Here is an 18,040-nt window from a genome sequence, read left to right on the forward strand (position 1 = left end):
AAGATTTTATTTATTTGACAGAGATCACAAGTAGGCAGAAAGGCAGGCAGAGAGAGAGGAGGAAGCAGGCTCCCTGCTGAGCAGAGAGCCCGATGCGGGGCTCGATCCCAGGACCCTGGGATCATGACCTGGGCTGAAGGCAGAGGCTTTAACCACTGAGCCATCCAGGAGCCCCTTCTTTTTCCTTTTTAAATCTCAGGTGGGGGCAGCGAGTTTAGTTAACAAGGCTTCTCCGCACGGCAGACCATCGTTCTCATCTTTCCTGCAAGGCCTGGCTCTGGTTTGGCTGTTCTGCTGCTTTTCCTACTGCTTCGTGGCCAGTCTGTCCTCCCATTTCCCTCTTTGCTATATGTCCCCACTCTAATGTGTTTGCTGTCTGACCTTGCAAATGCACGTTTCTTTGAAAAAATATATGGTGTTGTTTACTTTGTGTGTGTTTTTCATTTATATAAATGGTATTTTGCTTCAGAGCACCTTCTGTTTCTTATTTTTTTCCACTTAACACATGTTTTTAGGATCTCTCCATATCACTTTGTGTCCCTCTGGCATCCCGTCCATGGCCTCTAATGGCGTAGGGCGTGTGTGCTGTATGCCCACGCTGCGGTTTCAGGACCCGCTCTCCTGTGACCCCTGGCCCCTCGGGAGCGTCCCACCGAACGTTCTCATAGCTTTTCCCTCAGACCCAGAGCAGGAGTTTCTTGGCGGTGAACAGCCAGGAGGAGCGTTGCCCAGAGGGATCCGAGCTGGATTTAATTTCCCTTCATTCTGCCTAATGGAACCTCGGGCGGGCACAGGTTTTCAGGTCCCCAGAGTCTTTGCCAGCATTTGGTATTACTCAACTTTTACACTGACAGTCTGATGGGGGAGAAAATGTGTCTCACAGTTTTGATTTGCATGCCTCTGGTTACGGGGGAGGTGCAACGCGCCTCTTATACCTGTGGGCCCACAGCCCCTGAAGGCCTTGTGGGAGGCCTCCAGGGCTAGTTCACCTCCGCGTCTGGCCTGGGGTCTGGTCCAGTGAAAGTGCCGGGGAGTGCTTGATGACTGACTGACTGAGACCGAGGGTGTCCGTGCTGTGGTTTTGACGGGTTCAGAGGTCACGCTGGGAGTGAGCAGCATGAGCCAGGTGGAGGGCTAAGACATTCATAGCTGGAAAGAGGAAGGAGAAGCAGAAGAGACTGTAAAGCTAGGTTCAGAGTTCATTGGCCGGGCCATAGGTTCGAGACCTAGCTGGAAAATTCCTCCAACTTTGGGATGTTCATTTCCTGTTGCTCGTTGGAGAGGCCAACCCTGCGGGGCCAGCCTGAGCGTACCGACGTAAGCCGGGGAGGCAGCACAGTGGGAGGACCGGTGCCTCTCACACCTGCTCTTTACTGCTTTTCTCACCAGACCTGACTGCTGATCCGTACCTACCCAGTCTCCTTACAGTTCTTGCTTTCTCTTGCCCAAGCGGTAGTCCAAGATGCATCTGCCTAACTCCCTCTTCGCCTTTATCTTGGGACCAAAAGCTGCAGGGGCTGTTGGGCGGCCCTGGCTTCGGATCAGCCTTGCATTGCAAGCTCCCGCCCCCCCCCCCCCCCCCGAGCTGCTGCCGTGGCCGCCCCCTGAGGGACCCCCGGCTCTGCGCAGTCCACCGGCTGGGCCTCGGGCTGAGGTAATTCTCCACTCGAGTCTGCTCCCTTCTCTCCGGGGCCCTTCTTTTCCTTCCACGTGGTTTGGCAGAGGCTGAAAGGCAGAAGATTACAGGCGCGCAGTACAGCCTCACAAACCAGCGTGAAACCCCATGGTTGTCTTTTTCCACCCTCTGCCTCTACTTAGTTTTTCCTTTCTCTGAGGAACTGGGTTCCCAGCATCTCCTCCTTCCCGAGGATCAATCAGTTGGCCGGGTGCTGTGGGAAAGAAATTTGCATTCAATCATGCCCATGGCAACCATCATAAGCAGGGCCCGTGTTCCTGTCCTGGAGCCCAGACTCCTTTCTGTTTAAAAGACTTGGGGTTTACAAAACTAAGTGGACTAGAACCTGACTTTTAATAGCACATTTGAACAGCATTTCAGGAAGTTTGAAGAACAGAACTCGAAAGCGGCTTTTCTTCAAGGGCTATTATTAATCACAGGACTCATCCGAGCAGTCCTTCTCATTTTTCCGGCATATTCCAAGAATCCAAACATTTTCACATTAGTCATCCCCTGCGACACCCTTCGCTCTCTTGGGATGATGGCAGGGCCGGCATTGTCTGCCTTGTAGCTTCGAACTGTGTTTCTCAAACCTGAATGTGGGACCCTGTCACACGGCAGAGCCCAAGTCGGTAGGCCTGGGGTGGACCTGGAGTTCAGGGGTTTTCAGGGGGGCTCAGAAGCCTCTCCCTATTCACTGCCAATTATATAAGAGCCCTGGGCTATTGTGCAGCAAGACAAGGATCAGGATCGCGCAGGGCTTCTGGCCTTAATGAGCCCACAGTGCGGTGGGAGAGCTGACATGACTCCACGGGGCTGAGAGGATAGTGTGTAGCATTTATAACCTCTGTGAGGGCAGGCTGTGGCCTTCATCTGTCCCCTCTGCTGTCTCAGCCCCAGTCCTTGGGCAGTGGATGTCCTGGTGTGTAGTGGATATTCCAGAAGCTTCTTTGCATGTGGGGGGGACGAATGACTGAATGGGACCCAGTGGGTGCAAATGAGGGAGTGATCAGTTCTACCCAGGGTGCAGTGAGGTGGGGAGGACTTGTCAGGGAAGGCTTCTTGAAGGAGGTGAGTTTGGATCCAGGTCTTTTTTTTTTTTTTTAGATTTTAGTTATTTGACAGAGAGAGAGTCAACCTGAGCTGAAGACAGATGCTCAACGGACTGAGCCACCCAGGCACCCCTGGATCCAGGTCTTAAAGATCAGTGGGTGTCTGTCGGGCACGGTAAGGGGGAGTGGGCAGACCTGGAGCAGAGGGTCCTGCTTAACCCACCTCTGTGTTGGTGAGGGGACCTGGCAGATCTGTTCTGGATTCAGAATGCCGACTGCTCCCTGGAGGCCCTCCTCTTCTCCAAGATACATGGACCATGTGGGTATGGCCTCTGGGTTCTCGCAGCTCCATAGAAAGTTCCCCTTCAGGAGACAGAGGTGTCCCGCCAGGAAGGTGATTCAAGCCTGCTTGAGCATACTGTGTTCAGAGTGGGCTCAGGCCCAGGGAGGGACCTCCCTGGTGTCTGCTCCTGGGGCCTCAGAGATGAATCAGACTTCTCTCTGGGAGCTCTCAGCAAGCCCTCCCCTACTTAGTTTCCTACTGTTCTCTCTCTCTGCCCCTCCTTTATATATTTAATAACATTATTTAGACAATAATATAACAGTAATTTGCTGTATTAAAAAGGTGTTCAAAGCCTCCTTTGGCTTTGGGAACTGAGTAGCTGACATAACCCTCACTTCATAAATGTGAAAATGGAGGCTTTTTAGAGAGAGGGAGTATTTGATAAAGGACATAAGGGAGAATTAGACCTTAAGCTGTGGACACTGATTCTGAGTCCAGTGGACCTGCCTGAGAGACAACCTTTTTTTTTAAACATTTTATTTACTCATTTGACAGACCAACATCACAAGTAGGCAGAGACGAGGGCAGAGAGAGAGGAAGGGAAGCAGGTTTCCCGCTGAGCAGAGAGCGCGATGGGGGCTCGATCCCAGGACCCCGAGATCATGACCTGAGCCAAAGGCAGAGGCTATAACCCACTGAGCCACCCAGGCGCCCTGAGAGACAACCTTTTAATCAATCAGTCAATCAACAAACAAATATTTATTGACTGTCCATTGTGTACCAGGCACTGTTCTAGGCTTTAGCTGGGGGGATTCCTCAGTGAACAACAGAGACGGAATCTCTGCCTTCGTGGACTTTCTCTTTAGTGGAGGGAGACAGACAATTATAAATGATATAAAATATAACATGGCAGGTGGTGTTCCTGTGAACAAAAATAAAGCCGGCAAGGGGGCTAGGGAGCGCCTAGGGGTTGTGCTTACAATTTTAAGTTGGAGTAGTTAGGGACTGCTTTCCTGGGAACATCGCACTTAAAAAAAAAAGAAGATTTTATTTATTTATTTGAGAGAGAGCCCATGTGAGCAGTGGGAGGGGCAGAAGGAGAGGGAGAAGCAAACTCCCTGCAGAGCAGGGAACCCAACATGGGGCTCGATCCCAAGACCTGGGGATCATGACCTGAGCTGAAGGCAGATGGTTAACCGACCTCTGAGCCACCCAGACACCCTGAGATCATCACTTTTGAATGAAGACTGGAAGGAGGTGATGGAACAAGACTTGCAGATATCTGGAGGAGGTCAGAGGGAAGCGCAAAGGCCCTGAGGTGAGCGTCCCCTTGCTCCAGGACTCTAGAGCTCCTTTTGACATGAGCCTATTCTTCTCAGTCCTGCAGGGACCCGATTTTTTGCTCATCCGCTCTCTCCCCACTGGGCTCCCAGCCTATGGCTCAGATAAGCTGGGGCACCGAAGCCGCGGCAGCTGCTGGAGTGGGTGGTGACAAGCGCAGAGGCTGTGAGAGGCTGCTGGTGCTGGGACGCCCACTGTCCTGCTGTCTGAGCTGTGTCTCTTGAGCAGCAGCAGTCGTATTGAAAGGTTGATCTCCCCATTAGAAGGGATTTGTCAGCACGAGCTGGGGCTTAGCAGCCTAAGCCAGGGGTCTGAAGGCTCAGACAGGTTCAGGGCCTGGAGGAGCTGACTCAGGCCTGGCTCCCCTGAGAATCGAGGAAAGGCCACCAGCTGAGACTGCCCGGGTCAAAGTTGGGAGGAATTGCTTGGCGTCTCCAGGGGCACTGCCAAAGCCACTCGCTTTGCCAGTATTCTTCCCGGGAGCTGGGAGTAGCCTCAGTGCCCATGTCTGGTGCGCAGCCGTGGAGAGGGCCAGTGCAGGAGATTGTTCTCCTGATGTCCTGCTGCCTACCTGGTATCTCTAGATGATGTCCTAAGAGAGAGCTCTGCAACGGACTGCAGTCAAGATAGGATTTCCAGCTCCCACCACACCAGGCCCGGAGCTAAGTCACCGTTTCACAGGCTTCCTAGGGCATCAGCTCACGGCACGACTTCCGGCAGCCCTGAGGGTCAGGTCCTGTTCCGGCCTCATGGTCTGGACGGGAGAGCTGATGAACGGGCCCGGTGATCCGTGCTACACTGCTGGGCGAAGTCAGTTCCTCCTCGGGATAATCACGGGAGGCTCCACATCCCTCCCCTGCCATTGCCCTGGCCAGGCCGCATCCCTGCTCCATCGAATTCCTCCACCAGTTTCCTCTCTGGGCAGGCACTCCTTCTCCCCAGTCCCTTCTCCCCAGAGCCTTAGGAACAGACAGAGCTGATTCCACTACTTTCCATGGTTCTTTGGATAAAATGCACACTCTTTACTGTGACCCACCAGGCCATGTGCCGTGTGGCTCCCGGTGGCCCCTCCTAACTTGTCCTCAAGCCCCACCGGCTGGCTTTTGGTTCCTTAAATGACAAACTCTTTCCCACTCAGGGCCCTGCCGTGTGCTGCTTCCTCTGTGTCAGACGCTCCCCCTTCCCTGTTTGCTATCATCCTCCAGGTTTCTCATGTCCTCAGGAGGCCTTCCTTGTCTTCTTCTTTCAGGTCTCATCCCTCTAGTGGATGCTGCCATGGCTCCCTGAACTTGGTATCTACAACCTCTAGGGCGACTGCAATTAGCTAGTGATGGGGTCCTTACTTGGGGAGTACATGGCTTCCCTGCGGAGTGTGGAGGCCCGGGAGGGCAGGGCCTGGGTCTGTGTGTTTCCGGCCGCATCCCTAGCACAGCACCTGGCACAGACCGAGGGCCCAGGAAATGCTGGAGAACGAGTGGATGGCATCTTCTTTCCCCTTGGTCTCTTATTGCCCCCATCACACACCCTCTGCTTCACCTCAGCCCCTTTCCTTTTTCTCTTCACGCAGACACTCTCGGCCCTGCCTCTGCCTCTGCTCTTGCTGGTCCTACGGCCTGATGCCCAGGCCCTTCTCTCACCCATGGCCTATGGCTCCCTTAAGGCCGCCCTCCGGCCCCTAGAGGAGTGCCCTCAGCAGGCCTTCCTTCTGCACAAGGCCAGGCGGTGCGTCGTTCTTCTCACTGTGTCATTTCCCTTCAGGACTGCCCATGCTGAAACTCTTGACCTAAGCTCATGTAGGCAAGGACCGAGCCCTCTCCTTCAGTGCCCTCCCCGGAAGTGAGAGAGGCTCAGGGCCGGGCACACCCAAGGGCACGTGCTCGTGCCCCGACTCAGACTGAGGGCGTGGCCGACTGTCTGCATGTCTTCTGGCCCTGGGGAGGCGAGCCCCTCTATTCCTCACCTCCTCCACTTGGACCCCCCGAGTGCGGCTTCTCATCCAGTAGACTCCGCAAGCAGGTTTGATGGTGGGGAAGTAGAGATAGTAGAGACTGCAAGCGTTTTGGAGTCAGAAAGTTCTAGACTAAAATCCTATTTCTGTTAAGTTGAACTGTGTGAAGTGGCTATTTCTAGGCCCAAAGCTATTGAATAGCAATAGTTTCATGTGGCTCAATTTATTGTGTGCTCCCGGGCAGCTGGCCTGATCTCTCTTATTTTTTATTTTTAAATTTGTTTGGCATGATCTCTTTTAGACTTCATTTCTTCGCCTGTGAAATGGGAGTAGAGTGTCATTTACAGAGTTGCAGAGAGGAGAAAATGAAGTTGTTTGGCATTGGGGGGTCAAAGCCTGAGTTCTGGAGCCGACTTTGAATCCTGGATCCCACCAGCCATTGTCTATTATAGCTGGTTTAAGCAGAGAGGAAATGTATTACAGGATGTTGGCCAGCTTGCAGAATTTCTGGAGGGTCCCAGGAGTGAGGCCTGATGAAACTGTGGGGGAATTTTCAGTGAAACCACCACTGTCCCCTCACTCAGTCTCTCTGGCATTCAGACATGGATGCCAGAGGCTCTGTCCCTGCTGTCCCTGAAGATCTGGATGCCTCTGGCACTGCCCTGGTCACAGGATCAGCCCTCCGACCTGGTGGCCTCATTCTGAACCCAGGGGTCACATAGGTGTATCTTATCCATGCCCCCTGGGTCACTGGTCTGAGCCCGAGCCACAAAGGGGTCTGAAGATGAGGCATTTCTGGCTTCTGCCTGGAGAATGTTGGACTCACGATGCAGGGAACAATGCAAATGTAGGGAGGGCATTCAACCGGGACAGTGCTGTACCACTGCTTCTTACTGGCTGCGTGCTCTGAGGCAAGTAAGTTATTTTCCATGAGCCTCATTTTTCTCCTCTGCAAAATGGGAACAACTGCAGAGTTTATTTCATAGAGTTGTCATAGGAATTCAATGCACCGATTGGTGAAAAACCATTAGAGGAGAACTTGGCCTATGGTAAACTCTAAGTAGATGTTAGCTATAATTATTAAGATACTATTATTAATGAATTTGAGACCTCATGGCAAAATGCCAAGCACAGAAAAGATGTTCTGTAAATGTTTATTGAATGAAAGTCCTGGGCTGAGGTGTTAGTGTCCAGAATTTCCCTCAGCCAGCCCAGACGACTGCTGATGGGTAGGACCTGATCGTTACCTTTTCAGGAATTTCATGAGCTGGTGAACATCTCGTTGGTATCTTGAAATCTGACACGACGGGAGAATTTATACCACGGCAATTGGCAAAGCCTACCAATCAAAGCTCCACTCTTGCTAGAAGCAGCAACTTCCTATGGTTAAACATTTCTGGGCACACCCCAGGCTAGGGCCTAGGATAGTAAGTCTATAACGTGCCCAGCACAGTGCCATCTTTCTCAGTCCTTTTGCATGTGGTCCTTCTCCCCAGTTAGCAAATTCTTCACATTAACTTTATCTTCCAAATGTCGGGACATGTAGATGAACCCCTGGATTCATGCCTTTTTCATGTTTCCCTGAGTGGATACCTCTTTGGCATGGATGAGACCGTGAGTCCTCTGAGAGGAACCTCAGCGCCGGGCACAAAGCTTGGCACACAGTAGCTCAGGAGGCAATAATAGAATGGCAAAGTGGACAAGGTCTCTGGAACTGGGGCCCTTTCCCCTCCCCACACAGCTTGACAACACTTTGCTCTCCTTTCCTGATGTCCTCAGAAAGAAATCACCACTCCGGATTTCCTTCTTCGTGCCTTTCTGCCATGTGGATTGTGTAAGAAGGGAGTGTGGTGGAGGCTGGGGAGGAGGGAGGGCTGCTCCAATGTTGGTGAAGCTCAAGGGGGGGCGGGGGGGGGGCTGCCTCCTGCTTTGGAAACATTCTTCTGATTGCTCTGCACAGCTCAGCGGGCTGCCCTGGCTTAGGACAAAAAGGAGGGAGAGGCAAACACCCTTCATTTTAATTAAAGCCAACTTTACATTGTTATTCCATTTGCCTGTGTTATTGCACGAGCTTACAGTAAAGTTATATGGCGCCCCCAGGGCAGCTTGAGCTGCGTGATAGAATGTGTCCAAGTTCAGCTCTCCAGGACTGTGCTTGGCTCCTCTGCAGTGTGAACTGGAGCCAGCCCCGGGTCCTCTCTGGGGCTCCAAGTCATTGTTCAGGCTCAGGTCTGTTAGCGGAGCCTTTGTTTACATGTCATTCATTGGAAAAACATTTATCTAGTACTTTCTATGTGCCCAACAGTGAACTAGGGGCTGAGCCTACCTCTGGCACATTGCGGCCTGCCCCCTGGAGCACACAGACCCCAGTCTCCAGGGGCTGGCCCTGACTGCTCTCTCCAGTGGTACAGATATCCATGTGGACTCTCTCCCATCCCACCACATTGTTCTGGTCTTCCTGCTTTTGGTTTGAGGAGACATTTGTTATTGAACTAAGCAACCTCTTACATTTAGTAGTTTCCCAAGTTCCTTTACATCTGACATTTCTTCTGGTTCTCGCAGCACTCCCGTTCACACTCTGCCCCCTCTTCAAGATCCAGGGCAAATGAACTTCCTCCTGGCAGCCTCCTCTGGCCACACTTTTCTTGGGGCCCTTTTGGTGCTCCCTTTGCCCCCCTTTCATGGATCTCATCACATGTTAAACAACTTTTTAAAATTATGGGCAGAAGACATGAGCAGACATTTCTGCAAAGAAGACACACAGGTGGCCAACAGACACAGGATAAGATGTTCCATCACTCATAATCAGGGAGGTACATCACAAAGCTACAGTGAGACACCACCTCACACCTGTCAGAATGGCTAAAATCAAGAACACAAGAAACAACAAGTGTTAGTGAGGATGTGGAGAAAGGGGCAGCCTCTTGCCCTGTTAGTGGGAATGCAAGCTGGTACAGTCACTCTGGAAAACAGTATGGAGGTTCCTCAAAAAGTTAAAAATAGAGCTACCTTATGATTGCACGACTAGGTATTTACCCAAAGAATACAAAAATACTAATTCAAAGAGATACATGTCCCTTGATGTTTATTTTACTTTATTTTATTTATTTTTTCTTCCAAATTTTTCTTTAAATTCAAGTTAGTTGAGATAATATAATATTGGTTTCAGGAGTAGAATTTAGTGATTCATTACTTACATACAATACCCAGTAATCATTATAATAAGTGCCCTCCTTAATGCCCATCACCCATTTAGTCCATTCCCCACTTACCTCCCTTCATCAACTGTCTGTTTGTTCACTATTGTTAAGAGTCTCTTACAGTTTGCTCTCTCCCTCTCCACTCTCTTTTTTTCCCTTCCCAAATGTTCATCTGTTTTGTTTCCAAAGTTCCACATATGAGTGAAATCATATGGTATTTGTCTTTCTCTGAATTATTTCGCTTGGCATACTACACTCTAACTCCATCCACATGGCTGCAATTGGCAAGATTTCGTTCTTTTTGATGGCTGAGTAATAGTCCATTATATATATTATATAAGATATAAAATATATAAAACACACACACACACACACACACTGCATCTTTAACCATTCATCAGTTGATGGACATCTGGGCTCTTTCTATAGTTTGGCTACTGTTGACAATGCTGCTATAAACATTGGGGTGCATGTACTTCTTTGAATCAGTATTTTTTGCATCCTTTGGGTAAATACCTAATAGTGCAATTGCTGGATCACACCCCAATGTTTATAGCAACGTTATATACAATAGCCAGATTATGACAACAACCCAAGTGTCCATCAACTGATGAATGGATGAAGAGGTAGGGTATATATATGCAATAGAATATTACATAGAATAGAATAAAAAAGTATGAAATCTTGCCATTTGCAACAACATGGAAGGAGCTAGAGAATACTGTGCTAAGTGAAATAAGTCAGTCAGAGAAAGACAATTACCATATGATTTTATTCATATGCGGAATTAAAAAAAATGAGCAAAGGGGAAAAAAAGAGAGAAGCAGGCCAACCAAGAAATAGACTCTTAACTATAGAGAACAAATTGATGGTTATCAGAGGGAGGGAGTGGCTAGATGGGTAAAATACATGATGGGGATGAAGGAGGACACCTCCTGTGATGAGCACCAGGTGTTGTATGTAAGTGTTGAATCACTAGATTGCACACCAGAAATTAATATTATACCGTATGGTAACTCACTGGAACTTAAATAAAAACTTAAAAAAAAAACAAACAGAAAAAAAACTTTTCAAAATTAAGGCTTACTTTACATACAATGAAATGTACAGACCTTAAGTGTGAGTGAATGAGTTTTGACAAATGCATATGCTCCCTGTAACCATCACCCAAATCAAGACAGACCATTTCCATCACTCAGAAAATTCCCTTAAGACTCTTCCCAATCAATTCCACTCTCTAGTGGTAACCAGTGTTCTGACTTCTAACACTATAGATGAGTTTTGCCTGTTCTTGACCTTCATATAAATGCAGCTAACCGTACGTGTGTTCCTTTGTGTATGCTTTCTTTTGCTTTGCTTGATGTTTCTGAGCTTCATCCATGTTGTTCGTGGATTAATGGTTTGTTCTTTGGGATTGCTGAATTGTACCCCATTGTATGGATATACTCCTTTTTGTGTATTCATTTATTTGGATTAGTCATAGTTTGAGGGCATTATGAATAAAGTTTCCTTAAACATCTCTTGGATAAGAGAGATTGGCATATGTGTTCATTTTTCTTGGGTAGATGCCTAAGAGTGGAATTGCCGTGTCATAGAGCAGACACATTTTTAACTTTATGTGAATAGCCGTAAGTTTCCACTGTGATTGTACAATTTTACACTCTTATCAGCAAAGTGTGAGCATTTGGTTGCTCCACATCTCTGGCAATATTTGCTGCTGTCAGATTTTTTTTTTCATTTTGCCATTCTACTGAGTGTATAGTTATATCATTTTGTAATTTTATTTTATTTTTTAATTTTAATTTTAAAAAATAATTTATTTATTTCGAGTTTATCTTTGTGGATGGTTGAGTTTCATTCTTCTACACCTTTTATTGAAGAGACTTTTTTCCACTGTATATTTTTTCCTGCTTTGTCAAAGATTTTTTGACCATACAGTTGAGGGTCCCTATCTGGGCTCTCTACTCTGTTCTACTGGTCTATGTGTCTGTTTTTATGCCAGTACCATGCTCTCTTGGTGATCACAGCTTTGTAGTAAAGCTTGAAATCAGGTAACGTGATGCCCCCCAGTTTTGTTTTTCTTTTTCAACATTTCCTTAGCAATTCAGGGTCTCTTCTGATGCCATACAAATTTTAGGATTATTTGCTCCAGCTTTTTGAAAAATACCAGTGGAATTTTGATCGGAATGGCATTAAAAGTATAGATTGCAAAAAAAAAAAAAAAAAGTATAGATTGCTCTAGATAGTATAGACATTTTAACAATGTTTATTTTTCCAATCCAAGAGCATGGAATGGTCTTCCATCTTTTAGTGTCTTCTTTAATTTCTTTCATGACTGTTCTGTAGTTCCTTGAGTACAGATCCTTTACCTCTTTGATTAGGTTTATTCCCAGGTATCTTATGGTTCTTGGTGCTATAGTAAATGGAATCGATTCCCTAATTTCCCTTTCTGTATTTTCATTGTTAGTGTATAAGAAAGCCACTGATTTCTGTACATTGACTTTGTATCCTGCCACGTTACTGAATTGCTGTATGAGTTCTAGTAGTTTGGGGGTGGAGTCTTTTGGGTTTTCCATATAAAGTATCATGTCATCTGCGAAGAGAGAGAGTTTGACTACTTCATTGCCAATTTAGATACATTTTATTTCTCTTTGATGTCTGATTACTGTTGCTAGGACTTCTAATACTATGTTGAACAAGAGTGGTGAGAGCGGGCATCCTTGTCATGTTCCTGATCTCAACAGGAAGGCTGCAAGCTTTTTCCCATTGAGGATGATATTTGCTGTGGGTTTTTCATAGATATATTTTATGAAGTTCAGGAATGTTCCCTCTATCTCTATACTTTGAAGCGTTTTAGTCAGGAACGGATCTCAACGTGAGACAGGAATCCATCAGGATCCTAGAGGAGAACATAGGCAGTAACCTCTTTGATATCAGCCACAGCAACTTCTTTCAAGATATGTCTCCAAAGGCAAAGGAAACAAAAGTGAAAATGAACTTTTGGGACTTCATCAAGATCAAAAGCTTCTGCACAGCAAAGGAAACAGTCAACAAAACAAAGAGACAACCCATGGAATGGGAGAAGTTATTTGCAAATGATAGTACAGACAAAAGGTTGATATCCAGGATCTATAAAGAACTTCTCAAATTCAGCACACACAAAACAGATAATCATGTCAAAAAATGGGCAGAAGACATGAACAGACGCTTCTCCAATGAAGACATACAAATAGCTATCAGACACATGAAAAAATGTTCATCATCACTAGCCATCAGGGAGATTCAAATTAAAACCACATTGAGATACCACCTTACACCAGTTAGAATGGCCAAAATTAGCAAGACAGGAAACAACGTGTGTTGGAGAGGATGTGGAGAAAGGGGAACACTCTTATGCTGTTGGTGGGAATGCAAGTTGGTGCAGCCACTTTGGAGAACAGTGTGGAGATTCCTCAAGAAATTAAAAATAGACCTTCCCTATGACTCTGCAATTGCACTACTGGGTATTGACCCCAAAGATACAGATGTAGTGAAAAGAAGGGCTACCTGTACCCCAATGTTTATAGCAGCAATGGCCACAGTTGCCAAACTGTAAAAAGAACCAAGATGCCCTTCAACGGACGAATGGATAAGGAAGATGTGGTCCATATACACTATGGAGTATTATGCCTCTATCAGAAAGGATGAATACCCAAGTTTTGTATCAAAATGGATGGACTGGAAGAGATTATGCTGAGTGAAATAAGTCAAGCAGAGAGAGTCAATTATCGTACGGTTTCACTTATTTGTGAAGCATAACAAATAACGTTAGGAGGACATGGGGAGATGGAGAGGAGAAGGGAGTTGAGGGAAATTGGAAGAGGAGGTGAACCATGAGACACTATGGACTCTGAAAAACAATCTGAGGGTTTTGAAGGGTTGGGTGGGTGGGAGGTTGGGGGAACCAGGTGGTGGGTATTACGGAGGGCATGTATTCATGGAGCATTGGGTGTGGTGCATAAACAATGAATTCTGTTACGCTGAAAAGAAATAAAAAAATATTTAATTTATTTATTTGATACAGAAAGAGAGAGAGAGGTAGCAAGAGAGGAAATACAACCAGGGGGAGTGGGAGAGGGAGAAGCAGTGCTCCTGGTGAGCAGGGAGACTGATGCTGGGCTCCATCCCAGGACCCTGGGATCATGACCTGAGCTGAAGGCAGATGCTTAAAAACTGAGCCTCATAGGTGCCTCTCATTTTATAATTTGAATTTTAATTTGAGTTTATTATTAGTGATATTGAGGACTTTTATTTATTTATTTTTAAAATATTTTATTTATTTATTTGACAGAGAGAGATCACAAGTAGGCAGAGCAGCAGGCAGTAGGGGGAAGCAGTCTCCCCGCTGAGCAGAGACCCCGACTCAGGGCTCAGTCCCAGGACCCTGAGATCATGACCTGAGCAGAAGGCAGAGGCTTAACCCACTGAACCACCCAGGTGCCCCGATATTGAGGGCTTTTAAATACACTTATTGGTGTATCTTCCTTTGTGTAGAGACTTGTTCAAGTGTTTGCCTGGTTTTTAATGGCTTGCATGTCACTTTATTAAGAATTCCTTATATATTCTGAATATAAGTAACAGGCAAGCTATATTGATTTTTCTTAATGTCCTTTGATAAACACAGGTTTTAAAATTTGATGAAGTCCAATTTGCCAACTCACCTTGTTAGTGGTTTTTGTATCCTAAGAAATTTTTGTCTAGTCCAAAGTCACAAAAATATTCTTCTCTGTTTTCTTCTACAAGTTTTATAGTTTTAGCTTTTAAATTTATTCTGTCAACAATTTTGAATTAATTATTTTTGGTATGGGGTGAGATAGTGGTTGAGGTTCAGTTTTTCCCAGTTATTCTAGCACTATTTTTTTTTTTTAATTTGATAGACAGAGATCATAAGTAGACAGAGCAGCAGGCAGAGAGAGACAGGAAGGGAAGCAGGCTCCCCACTGAGCAGAGAGCCTGACTCCCGGGCTTGATCCCAGAACCCTGGGATTATGACCCGAGCCAAAGGCAGAGGCTTTAACCCATTGAGCCACCCAGGTGCCCCCTCTCACTATTTTTTTGATGAGGCTTTCCTTTTCTTATTGAATTTAGTGATAAAAAATCAGTTGGTATTATATAGAGGGATCTATTCTTGATTCTATGCTGTTCCATCCTTGTCTATCTTCATGTTACTTTCAACTTTTCTTGATTCCTGTAGCTTTCTAATTACTCTTGAAATCAAGTAACCTTAAGTCCTCTATCTCTGTTCTTCTCTTACAAGATCGTTTTTGTTTACTCTGGGTCATTTGCTTTTCCATATAAATTCTTCAGAAAGAGCTGTTGGGGTTTTGATCGAGATTTTACTGAATATATCAATTAATTTGGGGGAGAATTGACATCTTAACAATATTAAGCTTACCAATTCATGAAAGTGGTATACCTTTCTATTTCTTTAGGACTTATACTTCTTGCAGCAATATTTTTTTTCAGTATGAAGCTCTTGCACATATTTTGCTAATTTATCCCTAAGTTTTTATATTTTTGATGCTGTTTTAAATATTAAAAATATTCATTTAAATTTTTGCATTGTATTATGTACATACATATACACACAGATATATTTGATTTACGTTGACCTTGTATCTTGTATTCTTCCTAAAGTCATAAAGTCACTAATAAGTTCTAATAATTTTTTGATAGATTCCTTAGTATTTTCTGTGTTCAGAATTATGTCATTTGTGAATGAAGACACTTGTACTTCTGTCTTTGCAATATTTATGTCTTTTATTTCTTTTTCTTGTCTTACTGCACTGACTAGGACAACCTTTACAATGTTGAATAAAAATGGTAAGAGTGGCGTCCTTGAATTTTTCCTTATCTTAGGGAGAAAGGGCTTAATATTTCCTTATTAAGTATGATGTTAGTTGTAGGTTTTCCAAAAATATCTTTTATCAGATTGAGAAAGTTTTGTTCCTAGATTGCTGAGAGTTTTTTTTTTTATTATTATGAATGTGTATCGAGTTTCATCAAGTGATTTTTCAGTATCTACTGAGATGGTCAGTTGATTTTCTCCTTTATTGTGTTATTATGAAGAATTGTATATTCTTTAAATAAAGTGTATTCTTGTTTTACTTTTCTGAGAGAGAGAGAGTAGGGAAAGAGCAAAGGGAGAGGTAAAGAGAGAGAATCTTAAGCAGACTCCAGCTCAATGTAGAGCCCAACTTGGAGCTCCATCTCATGACCCTGGGATCATGACCTAAGCAGAAATTAAGAGTTGGATGCTTAACCACCTGAGCCACCCAAGTATCCTGAGATAAAGTGGTTTTTATTTTTTTTTTTAAGATTTTATTTATTTATTTGACAGAGAGAGACAGAGAGAGAGAAAGGGAACACAAGCAGGGGGAGTGGGAGAGGGAGAAGCAGGCTTCTCACCGAGCAGGGAGCCCGATGTGGGCCTCTATCCTTGGACCCTGGGATCATGACCGGAGTCAAAGGCAGCTGCTTAACGACTGAGCCACCCAGTGCCCTAAAGTGTGTTCTTGAGATAAAGTGGACTTGGTCACAATCTATTACACACACACACACATTTTGATCTGACAATAATTTGTTAAGGATTTTTATTTTATTATTTTACGTTATGTTATGTTATTTTTTTCAGTGTTCCAAAATTCATTGTTTATGCACCACACTTAGTGTATTAAGGATTTGACTTGATTTGATTTTTTAAAAGATTATTTATTTATTTGACTGAGAGAGAGAGCACAAGCAGAGAGAGAAGGAGAAGCAGGCACCCTGCTGAGCAGGGAGCCCAATGTGGGGCTGGATCCCAGGACCCTGGGATTAGGACCTGAGCCGAAGGCAGCCATCTAACCAACTGAGCCACCCAGGTGCCCCCCAGTGTGTTAAGGATTTTAAAGAGAGATATTGGTCTGTAATTTTCTTTTCTTATAATGTCATTGCCTGGTTTCGGTATGAGGCTAATTTCATGTAATGAGTTGGAAAGTGTTCTCTTCTATATTTTTGAAAGAGTTTTCTATTGTTGATTCACTAAGTGTTTGGAAGAATTCACCATAAAAATATCTGGAGTTTTATTTGTGGGGATATAAAAAATATTACAAATTCAGTTTCTTTAAAGATATAGGGCCAGTCAGATTTTCTCTTCTTGAGTCAATATTGGGAATTTGTGTCTTTTAAAGAATGTTCATTTCATCCAACTTGTTGAATTAAGAAGCATAAAATTGTTCATAACATTCCCTTATATCATTTTAATGTCTGTAGGATCTGTAGTGGTATCTTTTTTAATTTTTTTAAAAAGATTTTATTTATTTATTTGAAAGTGAGAGAGAGAGAGAGAGAGGGAGAGAGAGAATGAGTAGGGGGAGGAACAGAGGGAGAGGGAGAAACAGGCTCCGCTCTCAGCAGGGAGCCTGATGTGGGGCTTGATCCCAGGACCCTGAGATCATGACCTGAGCCAAAGGCAGATGCTGAACCAACTGAGCCACCCAGGTGCCCCTGATGTTTTCTCTTTTATTTCTAATATTGGCAGTTTGTGTCTTATCTCTTTCCTTGATCAGTGTAGCCATGGGCTCACCAAGTTTATCAATCTTTTCAAAGGGCCAGATTTTATTTCATTGACTTTTCTTTACTGTTTATTTTCTATTTCAATGTATTACACTCTTATCTAATAATTTTTCTTCTAGTTACTTAGTGCCACTTTTTCTAGAATTTTAGATGGAAACTTATTTTAAATCATTCTTCCTTTTTAATATAAACATTTAAAGGTATAAAATTTCCTGTAAGCACTGCTTTAACTCCCTCCTGCTAATTTTATGTTGTATTTTCATTATCATTCTATGCTTAAATTCTGTCTCTCCAGTTAGGTCTGTGCTCATTGGTCATTTTCTTAGAGTCTTTCCCTGATGAGTTTATATACAATGCCCCTTTATCCCTATCAGTCTTTATCCCTTTACCTTGCCTTTTTTTTTTCATAACATCTGATATTATATTATAATGTATTAGCATATTATATTATGCATGCATGTATTATACATGATGTGATATTTTATTGTTATAATTTATTTGTTCATCTTTTTATTGTCTGTCTTCTCCACTAAACTCCCTTCAAGGCAGGGACTATATATTTTGTTCACTGATGCCTCCCAGCCCTTTAGAAGAGATCCATAAATATTTGTTGAATGAAGGAATAAATAATTTAAGACCCTTTGTAAATATTCCCTTCATGGATGTCTTATCTGACAGCCTTCTCCAATTTTCAGATAAGTTTATCACACTTGTTTATAATGTTTTTATGCTTGTTCATACTTTATCACTAATTATAACTGTATCATTATTGTCTGCCTCAGTCTTCCCAACTGACTACCTGCCCAAGGGCAAGGACTATGTCTCAATTCTCCAGTAACAACCCCCCCCACCCAAAAGGCCTGACACAGAAGAGATTAGGAAATGTTTGACAAATGAGTAAATGAAGTGTCACCAATTACTCTTGCCTTGCAAATCAGCTGTGAG

This window comes from Mustela nigripes, chromosome 14 (assembly GCF_022355385.1).
Source record: "Mustela nigripes isolate SB6536 chromosome 14, MUSNIG.SB6536, whole genome shotgun sequence".
Classification (NCBI taxonomy): domain Eukaryota; kingdom Metazoa; phylum Chordata; class Mammalia; order Carnivora; family Mustelidae; genus Mustela; species Mustela nigripes.